The following is a 9,563-nucleotide window of genomic DNA, read 5'->3' as shown; positions in this document are numbered from 1 at the left end:
AGATCTATTCATTAAGAGCCGAGTTCTGTCTTGCCTGTCAATTCACAAGGCCAGACGGGCCCGGCCATGTAAGACAGAAATGATGCATCAGGAACTGGGCCCGAGTAAGACCAGAGGACACAAGTTAGCTGCATGATCAGGGAGCACAGACCTCCATATCACCCACATGATGGTACCAGCTCCCTTCCCCAAGCTCTCATCCATGATCTGATAATAAGGTGTCATACAGACAGCTGGAGGAGCAGGAGAAAGCCCAAGCATGGATTACAGATGACTGGGCTCAGTTTGTGGGGGAGAAACTGAAACCCGACAACAGCATTACATTCTCATACGGGCCGAAAGACAGTGGAGAGGGAAAATCTTTTTAGAGGGCAGGCAGTGCTCCTTGTCATCCACTTTATGGAGAAGGAAAGTGGCCCAAAATGAGAACATATAGAGATTCCTAATCATTGGACAGTGGCCCAACCAACTGGTCAGAGCCTGGAGGGAAAAGGATGATGGGAAATAAAAACCATCCACAGGGTAAAGGCGTGTGGATGAGACATACGGAAATGGACAGAAGATGTGAACATTTCATGTTAATACCAGTCAAAAGGCATCCGCCCTGAACATTGGACGACTAGGTTGACAAGATGACTCAACCAGTTGACATCAGTTCTCAGCCCTTGGTACTCTAGAACTGGCATGATGGGTACATGAATGGCGTGGTCATAATGTCAGAGATAGAGGCTACACATGGGCCCAACGGCATAACTTCCACTTACCAACGCCAACCTAATTACTTCCTCTGAATGTCCAAACTGCCAGCCACAGAACCAGTGCTGAGTCCCTGACATGGCTTTATTTCCCAAAGAGACCAACAGCTACCATCCACCCACAGTTGATAACACTGGGCTCCTTTCAATCCGGAATGACCAGCAGTTTCTCTCCCTAGGAACGGAGTCCTATTCCAAGTATGGGCTGGCCTTTCCTGCCCACGGAGCCTCTGTCAGCATCACCGTCTAAAAGCTTATGAAGTGCTTGATCGATAGGCACAGAACCCTACATAACAGTATGTGAGCGGGGGATACAATTTAAGTCAAAAAAATGTCATGTGATCCACAGGTCATATTCCACGCTGTACCATCCAGAGGCAGTCAGCCTGATAGAGTATTGCAATGCCCTGCTGACAGGGCAGCTGGAACACCCCCTAAGAGGCCATCATCTACAAACATGGGGAGCTCTCTTCCAGAATGTAGAATAAGTCCAAACCCAAGATCCCTATATGATGTTGTAAGAAGAATGCAGGGGTCTAGGAACTAAGGGGTAGACGCAAGGATGGCCCCACTTCTCCTTCTCAATGAAACTTGGGGCGATTTGTGCTTCCTGCCCCCCAAGACTTTGAGCTCTGTAGGATTAGCAGTCCTTGTCCCCAGAGAGAATGCGTTTTTGCCAGGGGACAGAGCAAGAGTTCCACTGAGCTGTGGATGCCAGCTGGATATAATGGATTCCTTGTGTCCAGGACCAATGGTGAGAAAAGGAGTCACCATCCCGGCAGGGGCTATTACTTCTGATCATCAGGTAGAGGGGCTAGCTGACAGCCTCCAGAGGCCGCAACATCAGGCTCCAGCACAGCATTCATGTTGAGGCCATTCTGTCCCTGGGCTGCCCAAACAACGACTGAGCACAGAGAGGGTAGTGGAGCTGGGCTATGCCTACACATTTCGGTCTCCTTTAATGGGCAGGCTTGGCTCGGGAGCCCCGTGTTGGCCTGGACTTCCTCAGAGCTCCACTACAGTCCGAACGTCGTCCACCACATCCTCTCCCTTCTGTGTCTCCCTTCACAGGTATCAGGTCAGCACCATGGTCTCAGCCTCCTCCCACTCATTGCTCACTCTTCTCTCTCTTCTCGCCCCTCGTCGGCTTGTCTGCCAATACGTTTCTTGGCCTCCTAATTCTATCTTGGCATCTGCTTCCTGGAGATTTCAAGCAGACGCAATGGGGTGAGGCTAGTTGGTTCATTGTTTTTTTTCCTTTCTTTTCAAGGGAGGAGGAAATCGGGGTGGCTAGAAGGAGGGCATCACGGTAATGCCTGATGTGTACTTCCTATTGTTTTTAAATTTTTTTTTGTAACGTTCATTTATTTTTGAGACAGAGAGAGACAGAGCATGAACGGGGGAGGGTCAGAGAGAGAGGGAGACACAGAATCGAAAACAGGCTCCAGGCTCTGAGCTGTCAGCACAGAGCCCGACGCGGGGCTTGAACTCACGGACCGCGAGATCATGACCTGAACCAAAGTCGGACGCTTAACCGACTGAGCCACCCAGGCGCCCCATTAAAAGTTAAATGAGAATAATGGGAAAATGTAGAATTACTAATATGCTTGGTTATCAAGTCTTTATTGCTCACAAATCCAGGAAATCGGACGTTAAAACCGGTTACTGCTTTCCAAAGGGAACACCTCTTATTGAGCCTATAAAGAAAATTTAAACAAAAGTTAAACAAAAACTTAAAAACGTGTGAAGTGTTCTCATTCTAGCTAAAACCTGAAACTGGTCCCCATCACTTGAGGAGTTTTGGTTTATAAAACCATAGTGCATTGGAAGTGTTCTACATATAAATGGTAACTCGTGGGCTTTATGTGATATTAATTAGTTTTGGTTTTTATGTCTCCATCACCTGCTGACAGGATCTTTCATTAAAAGTGATACTTTATACTACAGTCAGATAAACTTTTATTTTGGTCATGTCATTTTCGTGCTGCCCTTAAGCGTGTAACCAAAGAAAGTAAATTAGGACAAAATCGGTTTTGTGCTTCTAAGATAGCAACCAGGACATTAGGAGTGCACGATTAATGTTTGGACTATATTAGTGTACTTTTAAGCAAATCTATGGTATTGAAAAACATAATCCACTCTACTCAGAAGCAGTGTTTTTTTACTAAAGGAAAATGTGTTGGCAACTGTTCCGTTTCCATGGATTTGTGATTCTAATAGGCCCTGAAAATAAAACTCGATCTTTGCCAAAATCTCACTTATGCTTTATATCAATAACATGCCCTTTATCCCTGCTTACACATTTGGGAAGCAGAGAAACAACACCAATTAGTTAAAAATCCATTAATTAGAACTCTAAAGAACTGATTTTAGGAAAGGGGAGATGTGTGGGAGCTAACACCTAACACTTTATTTTTATGAAAAAGAGAAAAATTGCACAAAATCATGAGGAATTGAAAAAAAAAAGCAAACATCTTTCAGAATACATTTAACAGTAGATATTTCAAATTTAAGGCATTCTCAACATATAATAATATTAAATAACTAATGGCGACCTCAAGCAGCAAGGAGGATACAGTTATGCCCAAGACATTCTACTTCCAGAAACAAATGTATTATACATTTAATTCTTTAATTCTGGTGATGCAAAAGGAAGGACCAGAAGATTAAAGGGTTTAATCCTCAGTTAACTAGGAAATCAAATCAACAACTAGAAATCCATTCTTTAAACGAGTGGCTCTTAATTTAGCTACATGGTAGCCCGATCTGGGGAATTTTCAAAATCCTCAATGCCTAGGTCCTACTTCGGACTAATTAAATCAGCATTACTGGTTTGTTTTGTTTTGCTTTTTTGACTCCACAGGTGATTCTGATGTGTGGCCAAGATTGAGATCCACCACCTTGAATACTACAATTATTTTAATTTTTAGCTTACTACAGTTATTTTAAGTTTTAAACCAGATTAGTTTAAATTGTAGATTAAATCTCTACTGCTGGATGGAAGCATATTTGCCAGGTGACCTTTAATTTTACTAGAGTACTGGAAAAATAATTACATCCAAATGCCATGATTAACATTATGTTTGATGGTCTTCCAGTCCTGAGGGTGGCCGTGTAACCCAGTTCCGGGCTCTGAAATAGAAGGTAAATGCTGCTCGTTTTTTTTCCTTCTGGGATAGAAAGACAGAGTCCTATTTGGGTGGAAAAGTAGATTTCATCCCTTTCCCCGTTCTCCTAGTCCTAAACTCTAATATATATCCTGAAACTGAGTACATCTGGCTTCAGAAAGCAACAGTGAAATAAGTCAGAGAAAAACAAATATGGTATGCTTTCACTTTTGTGTGGAATCTAAAAAATCCAAGGTCATAGAAACAGAGAACAGATTGGTGGTTGCCAGAGTGGGGGAGGGGGCACTCAGGGGGAGAATGGCTGAGGGTGAACAAAGGACGGGGGTGGAGGGAGAAAATAAATAAAAGCAACAAGTGAGAACATTACAAGTCAACACACTAAGGGTGGCGGAGCCCAGAAATTGAAAGAGCTTGGGTCTTTGATGACACTTGTATCACTGAACTAGAAAACTGACTACCTTTAGAATTTTTGTTGTGAAGAAAATTACCGCTTAAGCCACTATTAGCGGAAATTTCCATTCCTTGCCCCCAAGAGCATTTCTAATGGATACAGCTTGGCTCTCTCTCTATGTCTTTCTCCTAGATCAAGGTATGAATCACTCAACATTTACTACTGGCTAATAACTTTACAGTTATTTCTTGAGTCATGTAAGCAACCTCAAAAGATAAATACTACTTTTCTCATTTTATGTAAGCAGAAACCGAGGCCCGTACAAATTAACTGTCTTGTCCATGGCCCTATGGACCTTGGATTCTAAGCCAGATTCATCTGATTCCAGTACCAAGCATCTTAATTACAGTGCTATAAAACCTCTAAGATGTGTACAAGTCTGATGGTTCTGATTAAGTTACATGCTCTATCATTTAACAAGAGCATTTTGTGCTTGTAGGAATACACATATTCTTAATGCTCGACATTTAGATTATTAGATATTTGAAGAATTAATGGGCTTAATTTGGTTCATTGCAAGGTTATAGACAAGCTTTGTTGTTGTTGTTGCTGTTCTGCAAAGACAGGAGACGCTTTAGACTCATTCCAAACAAAATTGACTCAAGTCAATTCATTTTTTGGTAGCACAAAGGACTTGATAAATAGCATTATTAGTAATAATCTAGGACTTTGGTATGTGATCATTATTTTTCCTCCCTAGTGAAAATACAAATGAATAATAGTAAGTAGGGTTTTGATGTCTATGTTTAAGGTATTTACATGGACGTGTTTGAGAGGATATGTGGTGCCACTGTCTGTGGCCTTACAAAGAAAAATGTATCCGTTCCAGGTATTGTGTGGTAGGGTGTATCTCTGCTTTTGAGCATTTACTAGAGAACCAATGGATTAGGGAAAGCAGTCCAGGGGCAGTCGTGTTGAGTTTGGAGTCAGGCTCACCCAATCAACTTTACTGTGTTTCCCCTTGTTTCCGTAAAATGAAGGGAGAGGCCTTACTGCAGTTGTTCTTATGAGACTTGAGTGAGCTGAAATGCAAACACACTTATAATACTTAGGGCAAACAGTAAGTACTTCCTAAACAGCTATGTGCTGAGTAGTGGGATGTGTGCGTGAATAATGACAGTCCTGCCCTCAGGAAGTCTAGAAAATTACCGGTCTTAAGCCTAATGCCTTAAGGGACAAGAGATGGTGTCGTTTGCAAGACAGTAAAATCTGACGCTTGACACACTTGGAATCATGTCCTAATTCCTCAACTTTCCGGGTCGTCAAAAGGTGTGTTATGTCCCAAACCCCAGAACCTGTTAAAGGGACTTTATTTGGGAAAAGAAGATCTTTGCCGTATCACTTAAGTCAGGACCTTCGGATGAGATCGTCCTGTATTATCTCAAAGGGTCTTAAATCCAATGACAAGTATCATAACCAAATATGTGGTGTTAGTTTCTCCAGCTGAAAAGTGGGGATAATATCCTAACTACAGTCTCATTTCCTAGAGTGGAAAATGGGATAATGCAGCCTGGAGACACGAGGAGGCGTTAAAAATGACATTTAATGAGCGCTTACCAGGTTCATTCACTGTGCTAAACGCTATGTATGATTTATTGATCTCTATTTTATCGAGCTGGTAACAAACATTCAGAGATATACAGTAATTTGCCAAAGCCACAAAGCGAAAAACCCGGGATTAAAATTCAAACCGACTTCCGAGAACACCCTTTTATCCTTCAGGCTAGACTACCAGAGAGGGTGCAAATGAAAGCACTCTTAAAAAAAAAAAAAAAAAAATCAATTATTTTGGTATTAGCTCAGTCGCCACCCCAGGACTCCGTTTCATTTATTTTTGGGACAGAGAGAGACAGAGCATGAACGGGGGAGGGGCAGAGAGAGAGGGAGACACAGAATCGGAAACAGGCTCCAGGCTCCGAGCCATCAGCCCAGAGCCTGACGCGGGGCTCGAACTCAGGGACCGCGAGATCGTGACCTGGCTGAAGTCGGACGCTTAACCGACTGCGCCACCCAGGCGCCCCCCGGACTCCGTTTCAACGGACGCGTGGGCGAGAAGCTGCCTTCCTTTCTCGGGCCTGGGGACGACAGGGTTAACGACGTCACTTTCCGGCGCCGGCGATACGCGATCGCCCTACGGATCCTGTCAAGGGCCAATACCCGCGCACGGCGCAGCCGTGGCGCCTCCAGAGGAAGTGCTGGAAGCGGACCAATAGAAATGCCGAATTTCCGTTTTCCTGGCTAAGGCCTCTCCTTTAACCCCAGCTCCGTTGCGCTAGAAGGAAAAGGCGGGCCTGGGGGCGGGGCAAGTCGAGGAAGCGGAAGCGGCGCCGCGGAGCGTGGCCCCCGCCCGCCTCGGCCCCACGTGTGCGGTGAGTACGGCGGCCTCGGCGGCCGCCCCTGGAGGGGTTCGTTCGCCCCCTTCCCCGGGCTGCAGGGGGTGGGTCTGTCCGAGCCGCCAGAGGGTAGAGGTGCTCGCGCCTGTCACCCGCTGGATAGTCTTCTGTGGCCTTTTCTGTTCTGGGAGAGTCGGGGGAGACGGGAGACTGGTGACCGGGGCGGGTTCACGACTTGTCTTCCTCTTGCTTTGCCCTGAGAGGGCTGCTGGGTTGGCCCGAGCTTCCTTCCCTCTAGGATCCCGGCCCGTGCCCGTGGCGGTCAGCCTTTCTGTCGTGTGTGGCAAACATCCACTCGACCCTGTGCACGCTGGGGGCCGAGGGTACAGGCTGAACGTAGTTGAACGTTATCAGCGCTAGGAAGGAAACGAGCTTGGTGCCGTGGTGGAGGATAGGGGAGTCTGAAGGGGTCTCTAAGCTGATACCTAAAGCGTAAGAGGCAACTCTGAAATCTGGAAGCCCAGGGAAAACTACTTTAAACAGAGGCAGTAACTTGGGCTAAGTCCCTGCGGTGGCAGCTAGAGAAAGGGGACCAATGTGAGCTCGGAGTGCAGCGATACAAGATAAAGTTAGAGGGGTAGCGTGGCCGCGGTTCTGTAAGGCTTTAAAGGCCGTGATGAGTGGTTGAGATTCGATTTCTATACAGTGGGGAAACCCGTTTCTGTTCTCATTTGCAGAAAACATTGGAGGCTTGTAAGGAAGACACCTGGTTGACCCAGGTTCTCTTTAGGAATTGTCTACAATTTCGATTATTATTGAGTATATCATTGAAAAGTATTGATGTTTTCCATTAGGTGGGTGGTAGTGGAGGTGGAAGTTGACGAGTTGGAAGTATTTTTAAAAGCGGTGTCAAAAGAATTTATGGAAGGATTGAACATAGCAAACCAGGGAGAGCAAAACGTCAAGGGTAGTTCTCCTGAGATGATGTGTGGCTGGCTGAGATGGCAAAAATAGGGTGGGGTGGATTAGATGAGGATGTTTTTCTTTGGGGGTGTTTTGCAGTGGAGTTATAGTTGAAGAATTTATTTTGGACTTACTAAGGCTGAAGTGCCTGTAAGACACGTAAACCAAAGCGTCAGGGAGGCAGTTAGATACACAAGTCTGGAACCCAGGGAGCAGTTCTGAGTGGGAAGTAATTTGGGAGTTCTCAGCATAGAAAGCCAGGGTATTGGATGAGATCACTTAGGGAGGAACGTGGAGAGAGAGGGGGACACTTGAGAAATACCACTATTTGGAGGTTGCATATTGAAGGTTTACCTCTTTCATAGTTCCGTGCTAAGCTTGTTGAGAGGGTGGGATCAGTCACTTGCCCTTCTGTGCCTGGAAAATCTTTGCTGTTTCATTCCACAAGGCAAAATTGGCCTCTTAGCTCTGTGGGTTTTTGAACGCTTTATATGTGATTCAGTTGTAACAGTTATGTTGTGTTTTATTTATTTTTTTTTTAAAGCCTTTTAATGTTTTATTTATTTTTGAGAGAGAGAGTGTGTGAGCAGGGGAGGGGCAGAGAGAGAGGGAGACACAGAATCCGAAGCAAGCTCCAGGCTCTGAGCTGCCAGCCCTGAGCCCGACGTGGGGCTCAAACCCACGAACCCACAAGATCATGACCTGAGCTGAAGTCGGATGCTTAACCAACTGAGCCACCCAGGCGCCCCGATTATGTTGTGTTTTAATTTTGTTTGCTTCTACTCCACCACTTTGAATTTCTTTTTCATCTATTTTATTCAACGCAGTAGCTTTCTAGCACAGAGTGTATAGGTATGCAGTATGTTTCAAGTCCAAGGTGTGAAATTGTAAGAAGGCCATCAAAATGTGCCAGAAAGGATTAAGAATGAGAATCATTTGGGAAAGAAGGTAGGCGTGTGGAGAAGAAATAATAAATTCATTTAAGGACATATGGGTGGCTCATTCAGTTAAGCGTCCAACTCTTGAGTTTTGGCTCAGGTCGTAACCCCCCTGTTCGTGAGTTTGAGACCTGTGTTGGGCCCTGCACTGACTGCCCTGAGCGCGCTTAGGATTTTCTCTCCCCCTTTCTCTGTCCCTCCCGTGCTTGCTCTTTCTCTTGTGCGAGTGCGTGCTCTCTCTCTCTCTCTCTCTCTCGCTCTCGCTCTCCCTCTCTCTCAAAAATGAATAAACCAAAAAAAAAAAAAAAAGTTGTCATTTAAGCTGGATTTGAAGGGTGGGTAGGGTTAATATTTGATAGAATGGCTTTAAAGTTTGAAGACATTTGGCTTGGGTGTGTTGTTTGTGATGAGGGTATGTTAGGACTAAATTTTGGATGACGGTTTGAAGTATTTCGTGTTGTCAGTTAGGAAACTTTTGAAGCTGTTGGAGCAGCGAGATGGTACGAAATTGGTGACTTTGTAGATCAGGCAGCAGAGAGTGGATCACAGCAGCTGGGATCCAACAGCAAAAACCAAGCTGAGCAAGAGATACAGAGCCTGAATGGGGAATAGCGGAAGGGGAAAAAGAGGAGACAGTTCCGAAAGCCAAAGAAAGGTGCTGATTAGATGTGATGGTACAGGCTCCCCAAGCAAATGCATCCTGCCAAGTGAAAGAAGTAAGACCCAAAAGGCTATCTACATGCAGCTTGACTTTGTTTATACGACCTGTTTGAAAAGAGGTGCAACCAGAGGGACGGAAAACAGATCAGTGATTGCCACGAGAGCCAGGAGGGGACGATGGCAGAGGGGCTCCCCTGGGGACTTTCTGGAGTTAAAACAGTACCCTAATGCACTTTGGTGGAGGAGACAGGACTCTGCATTTGTCAGAATCAGCGCCCTCCACCAAAGAGTGAGCTTGACTGCGGGTGCAAAAAAGTCAGCCGTCGTGTCTGGAA

The 9,563-nt window shown here is 45.3% G+C and overlaps 1 protein-coding gene across 1 annotated transcript in view; it reads left to right on the top strand.

Annotated features, from left to right (window-relative positions):
- The first annotated feature begins 6,583 nt into the window (after positions 1-6,583).
- Positions 6,584-9,563, top strand: part of PUM3 (pumilio RNA binding family member 3) — a 44,241-nt gene continuing 41,261 nt past the window's right edge. The window contains exon 1 of the mRNA XM_058695799.1: positions 6,584-6,703. The gene's annotated coding sequence lies outside the window, so the exon portion shown is untranslated. The remainder of the gene's footprint in view (positions 6,704-9,563) is intronic.

Source organism: Neofelis nebulosa, chromosome 12, assembly GCF_028018385.1.
Source record: "Neofelis nebulosa isolate mNeoNeb1 chromosome 12, mNeoNeb1.pri, whole genome shotgun sequence".
NCBI classification, from domain to species: domain Eukaryota; kingdom Metazoa; phylum Chordata; class Mammalia; order Carnivora; family Felidae; genus Neofelis; species Neofelis nebulosa.
Note: the sequence above shows the minus strand (reverse complement) of the source record. Positions and strands in the feature narration are given on the sequence as shown.